Genomic DNA, 18,101 nt, shown 5'->3' with positions numbered 1-18,101 from the left:
TTGAATTATTTGTTATTGAACTTTTATGTGTTTGTATTTGGAGCTGATAACTTCTGACAATCTCTGCTTAAATGAAGATTATGTTTCGTGCAATGAAGAAATTCCCTTTCTCTTAGAATGATTCAGTCTACCTTCTCATTTTCTTTTTATCTTGTTCTTATGTCAACCATTTAATTGAGATGTTAAGGTCCCTCACAGTTCTGAGTGGCAATTTTAAACCAGATTTCTCCATAGACTTAGAAGCTAGCAGCATTTGTTAGATGAGGCTGATCCAATTATCCAGGCGGAAAACTCTGGAGAGAAAAGATTTTCCAAGCTGTGACGTTATGTCCAGGCTTCTCTCTTTGTTAAAAATAAATATTTCTGAGTTATACGCTCTTTGTTCGAGTTGGTTATGTAATTGATGGGGGAGAAGGGGAATGTCCTTTAGGAAGCTGAAATGGAGTGTAGCACCTTATAGCTATAGTTATTTTCTCTTCATATTTTTTCCTTTAAAAAAAAAGTCTTGTACCTAATTTTCAAATTTTCTGGGGATTTGTTACCCCTTTGATATTGTTTTATCACATTCTTCTTTACATAGCATGCCAGAAACTCTGAGGAGGAAAAAATTAAAATTTAGTGTAGCTCCTTCCTTTACAGGTGAAGTCATTGAAGTGGGGATGTAGATGCTGTTTTGCACTCAAGATCACATAGCAAATGTCAGCGACAGAGACATGAAAAATAGAATCGTTTTCCTGTTATGTCTTCTTTTCTTTGTATTGTTTTACACATCTACTTTTATTTATTTACTTGTTATTAGTTAAAATCCTTGAGGGGTACAGCATCACATGAATTCTCCATCCAATGGCCTTAGCAAGAAGATTGCTTAAGAATTTGGCACGAATCCTGCCACTGTTTCCATGGGCATGAGTTACCTTTAACCAGATTACTCTGGTTTTGTACGATTTGCCACCAAGAGTCACTGCGCTGTTCTTTGCTTTGTATACATTAGAACACCTCTTGCCAAAACAGAATTCAGTTTCATCTCAGGCATAAATAGCTACAATTTTAAGAAGAGCTATGTGCTCCCTTTGTTTCTGAAGCCTCTGCATATAGCCAGCAAAATTGGCCTTGTAACCATAGCCTTCTAGACCTATTTGCCTTCTAGAAGTTCTATTTCTAGCAGACCTAGGCACCCATTCTCTGGGCATCAGGGAACCAGCACCATCAGTCCCTTATCTCCTCCCTCCTGTCCTCTTTTTCTGAAGCCCATAGAAATAATTTCGTCCTGTCTTTACTCCATTCTCCTTCAAGATTATTGAGTTGTTTTTCTTAGTTTCCCAATATGATAATATGCACATTTCATTATTTCTGACATTCGTTTATTCAATTCATTCATCAATCTTACTCATTCATATGATGGAAGGAAGAATATGAGCATGTCATTGTGCAAATCTCCCTCTGCAGTTATTTTTAACATTTATATATCTCCACAAAATAGGATTATTGAATGTAAGTATTCTTTGGCTAACATAAAAAAACAGAAATACAGTGAAAGGATCTTTGAGGGTATCTCAGACAATCAGATGTGGGAATAAACAGGAGCCAAAACACTCTGGAGGGGAGAAAGAAAAGATAAATTTACGATTGACATAGAGGTAAATTATTAGGAAAAATTAGAAAATGGATAGAGCAAAAATCAAAGCAGCTCTGAGTAAACAAAAGGATGATTTCTGGAGGTGATAGCATTTGAGCTAATCCTTCAAAGATATGGAGGATTTTTACATGTTGAGGAAAAAGGGGAAAAGCGTGTGTGTGTGTGTATATATATATATATATATTTTTTTTTGCAAGAACTCAAGATGACCTTTGGGAAACTCAACACATGAACAATGAAATAGTTGGGTGATGTTGGAAGGTAAGTAACAATTTGATGAAAGGCCAGTGTGAGGGTATCAACATATGTCAGTTGCTCCACACTGACCAAACATCAAGTTTCCTTTGACTTAATTTGGGTCAATTATGACTGTTTTGCACTTCCATCTTTTTTTCTATCTTCTTTCTCTCCTTTCTTCCTCCATCAAGTGTCTTTCTTGCTGCTGCTGTTCTTTTCTTTTCTATATCCCATTTACCTCCTCTTTATTGCTTTTTCTTTCCCATCACTTATGTTGTGATTACTGTCCCTATTCTTTGGATGTTAAGTTTGGTGCAAAAAGTTCCATGTTTGAGCTCCTATGTTTGAGTTCGACTTTTGATATGGCAGCATGAGGAGCTCCGTGGACATGTTCCTCTCAGAAACTAGTGAAAATTAGTAACACACACACACAAACACACAACCATTCAAAGTCTGTGAAAATGGTTCAAAGGACAAATGAGGAAACGTTGATTTAAGAAAATGTACTAAGACTTGGTGGAAATAGTGGTTGTCTATAGTATCTGAACCCAGACTCACTTACTCCCCACTCCCAGCTCAGTGAGACAGAAACTGGACTCTAGGCTGATGCTCTCCAGAACATGGACCTCTATTACTCCACAACTCCCAGCTGAGGAGCTACCTAGGGCAAGATGTCATCATTTCTCATATTGCTTCCACCTACCTGTTTCAGAGGCTAAGTTCTGGGCAAGTGAAGGCCAAAGTGGATGTTCCTTTTTTTCTGCTGAGTCCCCACTAAATAGAATGAGGGCTCTACCTTGGACATTCATCACTAAGTATTAAAATTCCAATCACCCATATCCCATTTGTTAAGTCAGTGAGTGGTTTCATTCTGGGAGATGCAAGCCTGGAAGACCTGAGGCTATCCTCATCCACTGAGCACTCAGTTTCTAAAGTAGGGGGTGTCACTCATAGTGAAGTATACCATACCATTCACTGTCCAGAGCTGGTTTAGAAATTTTACCTCGGTGGGGGAAAAGGCCTTAAAACAGATAGTTCTTAATCTCTTCCCCAAACAGACTGTTCCTAATCTCTGACTTGATTTGCAAAAGAATCAAGATCTCTCTCAAAGATAGTAGAGATTGTGATAAAATGTAATTGAGAGGATAGTAGAAGATATATTGGAAATACTGGCTAAACTGTAGGTCAGCTAGTTTTCTGGAGATAAATTGAGAAAGAGACAGCTGAGAAGTACCCTTCTGTGGTCAGAAGGGATCTTTAACAATGACTTTAGAACTATTCCTTTAAAGGAGGCTGAACTTTATTGGATTAGCCTATATAGGAATTTATGCCCCAGGGCATTGTTGAAAACAATAGAACAGGTGGCCAGCAATTAGTGGAGTTTTACAGCTAGGTGTGGTCAGGAGAGAGACAGGCAAAGAGAGCCCTGCTAGCACCACTATCTTTCTCGAGTGAATGCTGGCACACCTACGACTGTACCCACTAAGAAACAACATCAGAGGCTTAACAGTGTAGGTGGGAGTAAATGAATAGATTTTACTAAAAAAAAAAAAAAAGGCAACCAGTTACAAAACAAATATACAAGCAAATCACAATCAGTTTCAATGAGAAAGGTGACAGAACTAGAGTTGCTACAATATATTATCTGAAATATTCTGTTTTCAACAAAAAACAATGAACAGTGCAAAAAAAAAGAAGAAGAAGAAAAAAAAGTATGGCCCATACACTGTAAAAAGAAAAAGCAACTGAAGCTGCCTAGGAGAGTAGATGTTAGATAAAATAAAGTGTTCAAAGTGGCCATTATAAATATGTTCAAAGAACTAAGGGAAACCATGATTAAAGATGTAAAATTGATATTAAATAAATAACACCAATATAAAGAGAAATTATTAAAATGAGCCAAATACAAATTCTGGAGTTGAAAACTTTAACTGAAATAGAACATTCACTAGAGGGGCATGAGGGTAACTTTTAATAGATAGAAAAAACAGTTAAGAAACTTGAAAAGAGATCAATAGGAAAGATTTCTTCCAAAGAACAGAGAGAAAAAGAATTGAAGAGAAATGAAAGAGTTTTATACATATGTAGGATACCATTAAGCCTACCAACATGTACATAACAGGAGCACATAAAGGGAAGGAAAAAAGGAAAGGATCAGACAAAAAGTATTTTTTAAAAATGACTCAAAATTTCCCATTTTTTTTGGGAAAAAGACCCCAAAACTACACATTTAGGAAACTCAATAAATTTCAAGTAGGATAAATGCAGAGATCCACAAACAGACACATTATAGTAAAAATGTTGTAAGCTAAAGATAAGAAAAATAGTTTGAAAGGAGCAGGAAAAAGATGATTCGTCATTTACAATGGATCACCCCCCCACCCCACACACATAAGATTAACAGTGTACCTCTCATCAGAAACAATGGAGGCCAGAAGACAGTGGAACAACTATTTAAAGTACTCAAAGGAAAAACCTGTTAATCAAGAATCCTATGCAGAGAAAAGGGAACGTTTGTACACTGTTGGTGGTATTGTAGATTAGTATGGCCATTTTAGAAAACTGTATGAAGGATTCTTAGAAAACTGAAAATACAATTACTGTATGATGGAGCAGCCCCATTTCTGGGTATATATCCAAAGGAGATGAAATTGTGCTGAAGAGATGTCTGCACTCATTGTTTGCAATCACCAAGATTTGGGAACAACTCAAGTGTCCATTTACAAAGGGATTAAGAAAATGTGATCTATAAAAATAATGGAATACCATGTAGCCTAAAAAAAGAAGAAAATTATGTCACAGGCTGCAACATTGATGAACCTAGAGGACATTATGCTAAGTGAAATAAGACAAAGAGCAACAAATACTGTACAATCTCACTTATAGGCAGGATCTAAAAAAGCCAAATTTATAGAATTAGAGAGTAGACTGGTGCATACTAGAGGCTGAGTGGGAGTAGACAAAAAAAGGTCAAAGGATACAAAATTTCAGTTAAACAAAAGAAATATGTTCTGGTGATCTATTGCACAGCATGATGACTATAGCTAATGTATGGCATATTTCAAAATGGCTGAAAGAGAGGATTTTAAATGTTCTTACCACAAAAAATAATAAATATTTGAAGTAATGGATGTGTTAATTAACCTGATTTGATCATGTCATAAGGTATACATGTATTGAAACATCACATCATACCCCACAGATATTTAACAATTACTGTCAATTAAAAATAAGACTTAAAAAATTAAAATACCCAAATTTAAATACTTGAAAAAAGAATCCTATATTCAACAGAGCCATCTTTCAGAAATGAAAGGGAAATACAGACATTTCCAGTAAACAAAAACTGAAAGAATTTATTTGCTATTAGCAGAGCTAACTTACAAGAAAGAAAGTAAAGGATGTTCTTCTACTGAAAAGTGGCTGGAGACAGTAATTTGAGTTCACATAAGAGCACCAAAAGGTAATTATGTAAATATAAAAACCAGTAAAAAGCATAACTTTTTTCTTTTTTTTCTCAAGTGACTTAAGGAATTTTATAAAATAACATGCATATAATGCATTTGGGCCTATAATATGCAGAAATTTAATATATCTGACAATAAGAGCATGAAGGAAGAAGATGGGAGGAAAGTAGTATAGGGCTAAGGAAATGTGGTGTAGGACTCCAGATGAGAACTCTAAAGCACAGATACAAGTGACGAGAACTAGAAATATTAAAAGAGAGGTTAGTATAACAAAAACAGTAGTCACATACTTGTTCTCCTTTATTATCTTAGCTGACAAAGGTCATCTATAAGAAACTCACAGCCAACAACATATTGAATAATGAAAGACAGAGTAGTTTTCCCCTATAAGCAAGAACAGCACAAAGATGTCTGTTCTTGCAACTTCTGCCCAACATTGTACTGGCAGTTCCAGCCAGAATAATTAGGAAATAAAAAGAAATAAAAACATCCAGGTTGAAAAAAATGAAGTCAAGATATATCTATTTATAATCGATACCATCTCTTATATAGAAAATCCTAAGGAATGCACTAAAACTAGTAAATGAGTCAGCAGAGTTGCAGAATTTATGATTATACATAAAAACCAATTGCATTTCTATATACTTGAAATGAACAGTCTGAAAATGAAATTAAGAAAACAATTTATAATTTTATAAAAATAATAAATTTAATAAAATATAAGTATATATCAATAAATGTATATCTTAAAAGTATAAGTACAAAACTTGTACTCTGAAAACTGTAAAATATCATTGAAAGAAATTAAGGAACACCTAAATGAATAGAAAATACCTTATGTTCACGGATTGTAAGACCTAAAATTGTTAAAATCATAAGATTTCCCAAATCAATCCACAGGTTCAATGCAATACCTATCAAAATTCTAGCTGGCTTCTTTGTAGAAATTAACAAACTAATTCTAAAATTCACATGGAATTTCAAGAGACTTAGGACCCAAAACAATCTGAAAGAGAAGAATATATTTGAATAGCTTACATTTCTAGAATTCAAAACTTACTGCAAAGCAACAATAATCAAGACAGTGTGGTACTAGCATAAGGGTAGACAAGTAGATAAACATTACAAAATTGAGAGTTCAGAGATAAGTCTATGGTCGACTGATTTTCACCTAGGGTGCCAATATCATTCAGTGTGAAAGCAATAGTCTTTTAACAAATGATGCTGGGAAACTAGATAGTCACATGCAAACAAATGATTTCTTACATCACAGTATATACAAAAATGAACTCAAAATGAATCAAAGATCTAAATGTAGGAGCTATGGCTAGAAAACTTTTATAAGAAAACATAGTGATAAATCCTTGTTACCTCAGATTTAGTGATGGATTCTTAGATATAATTCCAAAAGCATTATATCAAGAACAAGAGAAACAACAGATAATTTGGAAATCAAAAGTTAAAAGCATTTGTTTCAAAGGACACAATAAAAAAAGTGAAGACAACACAGAATGGGAAAAAATATTCACAAATCATATATCTCATAAGAAATGAGTGTCCAGAATATATATAGAATACTTCTAACTTGATAATAAAACAACAAATAATTAGAAAATGGACAGTGAAATTGAATGAACATTTCTCCAAAGAAAATATACAAAAGGCCAATAAAATCTTGCAAAGATGCCTGGCATCATTAGTTATGAGGAAAATGAAAATCAAAAAAATGATATACCACTTTATATCCAGTACAATAAATATAAACAGACAATAGCAAGCATTGGTGAGGTTGCAGAAGTTGGAATCTTGATACATTGCTAGTAGTAGTGTAAAGTAGGGCAGTCACTTTGGAAGACAGTCTAAAAGTTTCTCAAATGATTAAACAGAGTTGCAATATTACTCTGCAGTTCCACTCCTAGGTGTATATCCCAGAGAAATGAAACCATGCTCACACAAAAACTTATTTACAAATATTGTATCAGTATCGTTCATAATAGCCAAATGTGAAAAGAAATCAAATATTCATCAGTTAATGAAAGGATAAATAAACTCTAGTATACGCATATAGTGAAATATTATTCAGTTATAAAAAAGGATGAAATAACTTATGCATACTATTAATATAACACAGTTGAACCTTAAAGTCATTATGCCACATGAAGAAGCCAGTCAGAAAATGCCACACATTATATAATTCTATCTATATAAAATATACAGAATAGGCAAATTTATATATAGAGAAAGTAGATTAATGTTTCCTTGGGGCTGGGATAATGAGATCCTTCCATTATCACAGTGGAAGTGAGTGAGAGTTAAAGGGTTAGGGGTATCTGTTTGTGGTGATGAAAATGCTTTAAAGGTGACTGTGGTTATAGTTGAACATATGAATGAATATAATTAACACCATTGAATTGTACACTTTAGTGAGTCATAAATTTCAATAGCTGTTTAGGACATCAGTGACAGTTTAGTGATATATCATTATCAAAGTGACTCCCTGACTTTTATACGCACTGGACCTCAGTGATGGCAATAGTTAAAATGATAAGAATCACACTGATTCACTGTATTTCAGATGTCTTAGACCCTTTTCTTTCCGTGTGTGTCCTTCTTTCCCAGGGTATTTTGTGATGACTTTCTCCACTAAAAGTTTCCGCATTGCTTAATTATTGGTTGATTTGTCTGATGGTACAGTGTAATGATAAAAGTGGATTTTTGTTTAAACTAAGTTTGAATCCCAGCTTTGCTGGATTTAGCTGTATGAAAAAGTGCACGTGTATATCCAAGTTTTAGTTTTCACAATTTTTTAAAAAGTGATTTCTTTAGCCTCATGGCAAGAAGAGCTTCCCTTCTTGGCAATTTGATTCCATATAATGGTAGAACATGGTCAAACCCATACCAATTGGTCCAGCCAAGTTTTCTGGCCTCTGACTCAATAGTGATAGTATTCTTTGTCTTTGCAGTAATGGTGATATTGATAGTAGAGTGAGGCGGGCAGGACATGCTGTGGACTAGCATTTTCAGAGATATGTTCTCAGTTATCTACTTTCCTGTGCATGTGTTTTCTTTCTCTTTAATTTCTTATACATGATTTACCACTTTTCTTTTATAATGCCCTTCTCTTCAGACTTTTCAGCTTGTCAATGAAGTCAGTTTTCATATTTTGACCACAGAACCTATCTCTCTCCTTATCACCCCATTGTATTACCTGTAGCACAGTATGCTCCCTGTTTGCATGGGACGGATTTGTCCCCACCTGCAGTTCACAGGAGCATGACTGAAATCTGTAGGTGAGACCTAGTACAGCTGACCTAAACTCTCATATTATTATTATACTTCCGGTTTACAGAAGGAATCTTCTAACAGTTTACATCCCATTGATCATAAGTAGGAGTATAGATATTCTTCACCCCACACTCACCATGACCAAAAAACCTAAAATAAGTTGATCAGGAATGCTGAATTATGAATTTCATTTTCCCACATGAAAGACAGGGCAGTTCAAAATACAGTATTCCAATCTTACCATTGCCTCCTGTGTAAAGAGAGATGGAAGGCACACTTAAAGATTCTATAGATCAGCATTGAGCATTCTGCAACCATATGTTGCCCTAAGCTTTGCCATATGGCTCTGAGTCTAATTTCAAACTCACTCTTCAGCACATTTAAAGGTGAGGGATTTGGATACGAATAAACTACCTCTGTGGAAACCACTTTTCAAGAACAGAAGGGAGATTTTAGAATGGCCAGTCCCCTGGCATGCGCTCCTCAGTTGGGCTAGGACCGAGGTAGAAGCAAATGCTTGTGATTGGTGGAAATGACGCAAATGACTGTTGAGAAGTTCCAAGGCAGCTGGGCCTATGGGCTTCACTGTGAGGCCTTGATAGTGGCGTACAGATCACCTCAGAAGAACGAAGTGGGGAGAGCGTTCATGTAAGCTCCTGGAGAATGAGGATGTATTTTTCTTCTAGTTACATCATGCTTGCGCTTCACATTGTACTTTATTACAGGGTCAAATCATTTTATTTTGTTTGGGGAAGTTGTGTTATATATAGTTTCCCAATATTTACTTTTCAAAATGTATCCTGCTATCAAGTTCGTTCATTCATTTCAGTCTCTTCCTTCCTTCCTTTCTCTCTCTCTCTCCTTTCCTTCCATTCTTTCTTCTTTCCTTCCTTTCGTTCTTTCTTCCTTTAGTCTATTTTTACTACAAGCTGACATGCTATATAGATTACATATATGTTCAAGGCAAAGTTCATATCCTGAGGAAATTACGGATTTGGGGGGGAATATGAGCTGTAATAAAATGCCCTTCAATACAGAAAAGTATGCATAAGACCCAGGACCATATTTCTACAAAAAAGCAAGATAACTTTTAATTGGTATGTGTGAGTGTGTGAGACTGGGAGTAGGTGATGCTTTTTAGAAGGAACCAGAGAAGACTCTATAGAGGATATTGACTTTGAGGTGAGCCTGAAGTCATGGAGGACAAGTTTTGTTTTTTGTTTTCTCCAAACACCCTTCGTCAGAGGTTCCCAACACCCAGACTGCAGACTGGTACCAGTCTGTGGCCTGTTAGTAACCAAGCCACACAGCAGGAGGTGAGTGGTGGGCAAGAGAGCATTACTGCCTGAGCTACACCTCCTGTCAGATCAGCAGTGGCATTAGATTCTCATAGAAGCATGAGCCCTATTGTGAACTGCACATGCGAGAGATCTAGGTGTTGGACTCCTTATGAGAATCTAATGTCTGATGATCTGAGGTGGAACATTTCATCCTGAAACCATCACGGAAAAAAATCTGTCTTCCATGAAACTGGTCCCTGATGCCCAAAAGTTTGGGGATTGCTGTCCTAGGTCACCACCTCTTTCCACACCACCCCTTTCCGTACTCAATATCAGGAGCCCTGCTTAGTAATATGTATTTATTCAGCGAAGGAAACAGTGCTGTTTCCTTCAGTTGGAAAGTGTATTTATGTTGTGTTGAAAGTAAACTCCAACATACAAAGGAGCAGGAGTTTTATCAGCTGTTTGCTTTGTGTTTTCTTGTCATGGAAACCTCTGACTGACGAAACGATGTAGGATGTTAAGAAACCAATCTAGAATAAACAGTTTGTAATCAGAAGGATACAGTGGATATTACTTTTACATGAGTAATGAGAAGTCTATATTAAGCATTAACATAGACTAAACACATCTTAAAATTACCATAATCTTAGCCTATATTGTCTCATTTTCTCCTTGCAACAAGTATAAAGCTTATAAAGTTAAGTGATTTGTTTGAAGTCACACAACCAGGAAGTGATGGAGCAAGTACCGGAAGCCAGGATTTCCAATCTAATGCAGAGTCCATGAATTTCAGATATTACTCCATGCCATGTCATTGAGATTATTAGTTTATTGAAGCATTCAATGGACATTTAGTCTGAGCAGTTCCCTGTGTTGAGCTCTAGAGGAGCTGAAGGAAAAAGATATGGTTGCTTTGGCATAAATCAAAAGGGCAGAGTCAAAATTGAAGCATATTTATGTTTAGTACTCTCAACATATTTTTACGTTACCCTGAATGCAATTCCTTCCCATAATGTCACATCTAACCTTTTATTTTCTATCTTTATCTCTGTATCTTCCTTCTCACTAGAGCTTCAACCTAATATCAAGGCACTAAGAGGGTTTTTTCTTTTTCTTTTTTAAATTTAAATGTTGACTCAAAGAAAGAGAGGAGACAGGTACTTATAAAGCATAAAATACAAAAATATTGGTGGAAGAGTTTTACCGTCAGTAAGCACCCTACCTTTTAGTTTACTTTAATTTTTCCACTCACCTGGTGGTCATTCTATCAAGGCGGCCTCTTTTTTTTTTTGAGACGGTGTCACCCAGGCTGGAGTCCAGTGGCGCAATCTTGGCTCACTGCAAACTCCCCAAAGCAGCCTCTTAACATCACCCTCTACTCCTTAGAATTTGTAGATGCTCTGTCTTTCTACCCATTAACAACACCAAGCCAAGCAGGGAATAACTAACAATTCATGTTGAAGTTTGTAGCTAATAGAACGCTTGTTCTTTAGAAGGAAAAGAAGAGCTAAGGACCAAAAGGCTGTCGGGGTGGCAGACAGTAAGTAAGGAGCAGAGTCTGAGAGGAACACAATTATGTAGCAGAAGAAATAGCTCATATTAGGTCTCTCACAAAGGCTAAGGATAAAGCTGAGGACATCCCGAGGATCAATGGAAAAAAAAAAGTTAATTTCATTAGGGATGGTGCTCTGAATGCTGCACCATTCTTTGGACTATGTATAGATTGGAATATATCTTTTGAACCTCAAGGAAATCACACACTAGATACTTTTCTGTGCTCCATGTGTATTTGCCCAATTTGCAAATTTGTCCATCATTTCCCAGTCTGATTGCTTTCAAATTCATAGACTTCTCAGAGTGGAAGGTAAAAGAAAAGAAGAGTAATTGTGGAATAAACAAGTTACTTGACAAACAATGTAAGTTACTCATGTCCTTACCCCATTCCTTCCAAAAACACACGTCATACACTCCTGGGTTACGCAAGCATGTGCTGTCCACAGTGATGTATTGTAAGGTGACTTGCAAGTCTAGCTTAGGATTGCATCAGATACCAGCTCAAAATATTTTGTCACAGGTTGTCTTCTAGTAAAAGACAGAATAAATTCCTTTTACATTTTTCCTTCTTTTTCTCAGTGGAAGTTGCTAAAAAGAGGAGAAATGTGATTGACCAGTCATTAAAAAAATGGCTGATTATATGTAATCTACTCATTCCTGCTTTCATTTAATGTTAATTAAGCACTTATCATGTACTGATAACAAATAAACACTAGGGCTACAACTCTGAATGTAACAGATCCAATCTATCCTCACTTGGATCTTATTAGCCTTTATATAAAATAAGACCCAGGTCAACTGAGACTATTACCAGGAGTGATTTGCACAATTACTCATACAACTAACATGCATCAAACTTCTCCTAGGTATTATTGGGCACTATGATAGGCATAGGGTGCACAGAGATGCACTAGATTTGGCTTCTGTCACAAGGGGGCTAAAAGCCTAGAGGGAAAGGAAGATAATCCCTCTTGAACATGAGAGACAGTTGCTTTGGGAGGACAGAAGAAAAAGTAACAAATGCCTACTTGGGGAAGTTGGGCATGTATTAATAAGATGCAAAGTCTTAACAATGTCTTACAATGCCCTAAGTAATCTACCTGGCAACCTGTGCCTCTCTACACTGGTTGGTTCTAGCACTTGCCTGTCTCTGGATCTTTGCACTGGCTTATCCTTCTAACTCAGGGCTTCTCAACCTTGGCACTATTGATGTTTTAGGCTAGGGGACTGTCCTGGACCTAGCACATGGTGAGATGCTTAGCAGCATCCCTGGCCTCTACTCAGTGGAACCAGCAGCAACACTTCCAACCTGTAAGTTATGACAAACACAACTGTTTCAAGAGATTGCAACATGTCCCCTGGGGAAAAATCATTTCCAGTTGAGAACTACTATTCTAACTGGGGTGTTTTTCTCCAAAGTATCTGCATAGCTAGGGACTCCTTCCAGAATTGGCTCAAAATACCACTTTCTCAACAAGACCTACACTGATTGTCCTCCTATATTTGATAGCACAACAGGATGGTTAAAGTCAGTAATAGCTTAATTGTACATGTTGAAATAATTTGAGTGTAACTAGATTGTGACTCAGAGATAGGACATTAGGGGATAGATACCCCATTCTTCATGATGTATTTATTTCACTCTGAATGCCTGTATCAAACATCTCATATGCCCCATAAGTATGTGCACCTACTATGAACCCACAGAAATAAAGGGATAAATAGAGAGAAAATAAATAAATAAATAAAACTTCAATGCTGCACACCATTCTTCATTCCCCTCACTCTCTTAAATTTTTGTCTATAGATCCTAACATCTTCTGACCTAGTATATAATGCACTTATTTATAATTATTATCATCTCTCTACTAATTAGAATATACATTCAACTTGAGCGAGAGGGACTGCTTTGTTCACTGTTGTAGCCTTCCTGCCCAGAACAGTGCCTGGCAAAATGTTAACCATCCATACATATTTGGTGTATAAATAAATGAATGAATTATGGTCAACATTTGGGTAAAGTTGTAACATTTACAAGTACATCCACATACAAGATCTCACTTACCCCTCAGATAATATTATTAATTAGACCATAGTGTTATTTTTGTTGTATAGTTTAAGGAAACTCAATGATGTTACAAATTAATCACACCCACAAAAAATGATGATGCCAGAAAGTAAAAAGGATAATTAGATGTTTAAAAGTATAGTTTTCAGATTTGATTTGGCTGTGTCCCCACCCAAATCTCATCTTGAATTGTAGTTGCCATAATCCCATGTATATCATGGGAGGGACCTGGTGGGAGGTAATTGAATCATGGGGGCAGTTACCCCCATGCTGCTGTTCTCATTATTGTGAGTGAATTCTCATGAGATCTGATGGTTTTATAACTGCCAGGCATTTCCTCTGCTTGAACTTCTCCTTCCTGCTACCACGTGAAGAAGGACATGTCTGCTTCCCCTTCCACCATGATTGTAAGTTTCCTAAGGTCTCCCCAGCCTTGTGGAACAGTAAGTCAATTAAACCTCTTTTTTTTGTTGTTGTTTTGTTTTGTTTTTAAATAAACTACCAAGTCTTGGGTATTTCTTCATTGCAGTGTGAGAATGAGCTAATACACCTTTTCTATATGACACCATGCTCTTCCAGGGTGTGAATGAATAAACTTGGATTCACTGGCTAAACCGGGAGTCAGAACAAAGAGGGAAAATCCTCTTGCCTGCAATGAACTGTCCTTTGCCTATTTATTCATGACTAAATAGACAAAGAGGATTTTTCTACCTCAGGAAAAACATAGTGTTTACTGCAAAAGAACTTCCTTTCAAATCCACTTGCTATGACTCTGTCCTTCTCTCTCTTGCTTGAACTAGGGTACATGAATCCCCAAGGAATCTAGGGATGTACAGAAGTATAAGAGAAGCCCTAGAATAATCATTAGGCCTCTAGTAAGACAGTCACATTACTCAGTATGCAGAGGTGACATGTACTCTAAGATACTACATGTTAAAAATAAATGCAGATATATTGTCTGGGGATGTATTAATCAACTACTTACTATGTATTTACCCATGCATTTAATAACTGTGAGCATCATACAAGGCCTCCATGCTCATGGAGTTTATATTCTACTGGTAGAGGCAGATAATAAAGAGATGAGAAATTCAAAGTAATTTTAAAAATAACACAGGAAAGGTCATAGACATTTTGGTCTGGGGAGGAGATGGTACTATGTAGGCTGATTACCTGTGAGGGTGCACTCACTCACCTCTTGTACTTGTGAAGAACATACTGAAATGTACAGGGCATTTGGGAGGAAAATAATGAGATGCACAGGGCAGTACTTAATGTGAAGACCTCACCATAGAGACAGGAATTAAGTCACCTGGAGCCAAGAGAATACCCTTTATGCCTTTGCTTAAAAGCACCATTTTCTATACTATATACCACAAGAGCATTGGGCCATGGCACATTAATGGATTCTGGACTGGTAATGGGTGTCCAAAGATAAAAGAGGGTTGAACGGGTCAAAAAGTTGGGAAACATTGAGTACTCTATCTCCTTTCATAGATGCAAAATAAACATTAGTCTAATACATGTTCTAAGGAGTCCTTAGAAAATAAATCTGTTTTTCTCTGTTTAACTATTTGTTTCTTTTACTTACCTGAACAGAGCTTTTTTTTTTCTTCTTAGTAACAAACTGTTGTTGTATATAAGCTACTACTGATTATAAGGTGTACCATTACTTTATTTGCTACTAAGAAAGAAAAAAAAAATCTCTGCCAATTATAATCATACTATATTGTCAATTATATGAGCAACATTCTGATTTGAGAGGTGTTGACATGAAAAAATGTGAAACTTAAAAACTTGAGATGGTTGGATGGAATGAGGTTTGGTTTTTAGATATGTCAAGTTAATGGGACCTTTCTTCTCTGAGCTAGGCTATATTGTAATTGCTCACCCTTGTTTCTTTTTTTTAAATCACTATGCAATGGACATTATAAGATGCTAAGGTTGTGGCATAAATACAGCCTGCTGACCAACAGAATTTTGTGTTCCTCTTCCACAGTATGGGATTGGTGCTGTGAAGTGGTACTCACTGTTAAGTGTGTGTGCGTGTGTGTCTATGTGTCTGTAAGTTTTGGGTAGGGGGAAGAGCCTTGAAGCTTAAAAGATAGAGATCCCTTGCAACTTGATATTGTGTTGGGTCTAGTTTTGGTCAAATGCAATGAGAGCAGAGATAATGCATGTCACTTCTGAGCAGAGGTAGTTAAATACCTAATATCCCCTACTTTCTTCACATTCTACAGTAAACTTGGAGGCTACATGTTGAATATGAAAGTATAACGAAGTAAAAGAAACCTAGAACCAGGAATCGTACCTGGGGTACTCCAATCAGAAATAGCCTCATTGAGTGTTTCATGAGCAAGGAAAACTTTTATTGCGTTAAGTCACAATAAAATTTGGAAGTTTATACAGCAAGTAGCTTAGTCTAACACTTGTCAGTTTTGTGCATATTTCTTACATCATATGCATTACCTGCCAAATAATAGTAAACACTTCTTCTAGGTCCCTGGCAAACATGAGATTCCTCCGTTGACTGACTGATTATGGGTTGTGAGTTGAACTGGCTCTGCATGAAGGATGTAGGTGATCAAGTGGCTTCTTGTGCCTCTGGCCAAAACTCTACCACTGTGCTTAAGATGTGATTAATTACGTACAACAAATCCCCATGATACACGTTTACCTATGTAACAAACATGCTCATCCTCCACATGTGCTTCTGAATGGAAAATAAAAGTAAAAAAAAAATAAAAATAGGCCCATAATGGTAACTAAACACCATGGTCTTACCTCATTATAATACTGCATTGGTAAGTCCATCAACATAAGCAAGTAAGATTTGATAACCAAGAGGCTTACAGTTTCTAATTTGTATTTGACACATGGTCTGCCTTCTGGAAGAGCAACACAGAACCTAGATATCTTTGATTAAGGTCGGCAAGTGATTGGGTGTTAATCCCATTCATTTCCCCTGAAAAGGAAACCTCTTTACAAGTCACTACCAGGGATTCTCCAGTCACACACAGGAAAAATTTCCAGGAAGACTTCTATAAAATACATGTATTAACATCTCAGAAAACATAGTTGTGAGGACTTCCCTGGGCCCTTTTCCTTAGTTCCTCATCTTTACTATCAAACAGTTTCCTCTTCAAATGATGAGAAGAAAGAGCATTTGTCTATTACACACTTGTATTACTCTATTCACTTAAGCACTGTGTCCTAGTAATGCGGTCTAGTTATGTATGCCTTGAAATGACACACATATTTGTTTCCCATTCTTAGGGAGTGGAGTGTTTCTGTACATGTATATGTGATGGGGTAGGTCAGGAGATTTTTTTTTATCTAGGCAACACCCAGCCTGAAATAATTGTTAGCATGACATGAGGTAATCGTATTTCTATTTTAGAAAGATGTTTTTAACTGCAGGATGAAGAATCAATTGGAAGAGCTGATACATTGAAAGAGGTGAATCTAGACTTTGGGAGGCTTCTTAATAGTATATTGCACTAGTCCTGGTCGTGGGATACGTTCAATAGTAATGCTAGTAGAAATGGCGACTGACATTTTGGAATTGTTTTACAATTTCTAGAACTTGTCGGAATATTTTTTAAAATGTAGGTTTTATTATTCAGCCATCGTGAAAATAACAGATCAGAAGATGATACCACTGGAAATATAGTTTGTTGTTTACAGTTCCTAAGAAGCAGGGGCATGCCATACCATGAGGGCCACATGGGTAGCACCAGAGACCGCCAGGAGGCAGAGGGAGCAAGAGAAAATTATAGGCACAAGCTTTTATTGTTGTTACTGCAGAAAAGGCAAGGCAAGGCAGGGTAAGCAGGGATAAGACTGGCCAGTTTGAATAACCTCAGTGGGCTCTGGGGTATAAGGTCTGTCTCTAGTTGTCTGGTACCTGGACCTTGATGATTAGGGCTGCATAATGGTGTCTACTTGGATGTAAGAGCCAGGTAGAGGAGGTAGAGCAGGTGGTTCAGAGTAAGGGCTCTAGACTGGTTAGCGTACATAAGAAAGGCATGCTCCAGGGCAAATCTTTTGCTATTTTTTTAGAACTAACTAGCCCTGGTAGGTGCAGTCTCTTCCCAGATGCCAGAACATCAAGAACACAGAAAAGAAGAAAACTGAGTTAATACATGTTTAGCATGAGAAATGAGGAAGTAAGGGAAATAAAGTCAAAGAGATTTCCACCTTGAATGACAATGTCAAAGTGAAACACCATTAACCTTCCAGGGAAATAAACTTTATTCTGTGTCAGGCAGTGCTCTAAAATCTTTACATAAATAGTCTCAATCCTTAGAGCAAAGCTTTGACATGGAGGTTGTTTTTATCTTACCTCTACTGGTATGTTGATGGAGTCTACAAGAGTTTGTGCTGAGTCCACCACAGAATGGTCCCTCACAGCTTGGTGTTTGACATATTGGATTGCAAATGCTTGGAGGATATTACAGTAGAACTATCTAGGACAAAAGTACCCATAATATTTTCATTTTAAATCATGTTCTTATTGAACAGAAACTTACATTGCACTTGCTACTTTCCAGACACTGTCCTACAAGCTT

The sequence above is a fragment of the Mandrillus leucophaeus genome, unplaced genomic scaffold (genome assembly GCF_000951045.1).
Source record: "Mandrillus leucophaeus isolate KB7577 unplaced genomic scaffold, Mleu.le_1.0 Scaffold1369, whole genome shotgun sequence".
Taxonomy (NCBI): domain Eukaryota; kingdom Metazoa; phylum Chordata; class Mammalia; order Primates; family Cercopithecidae; genus Mandrillus; species Mandrillus leucophaeus.
Note: the sequence above shows the minus strand (reverse complement) of the source record.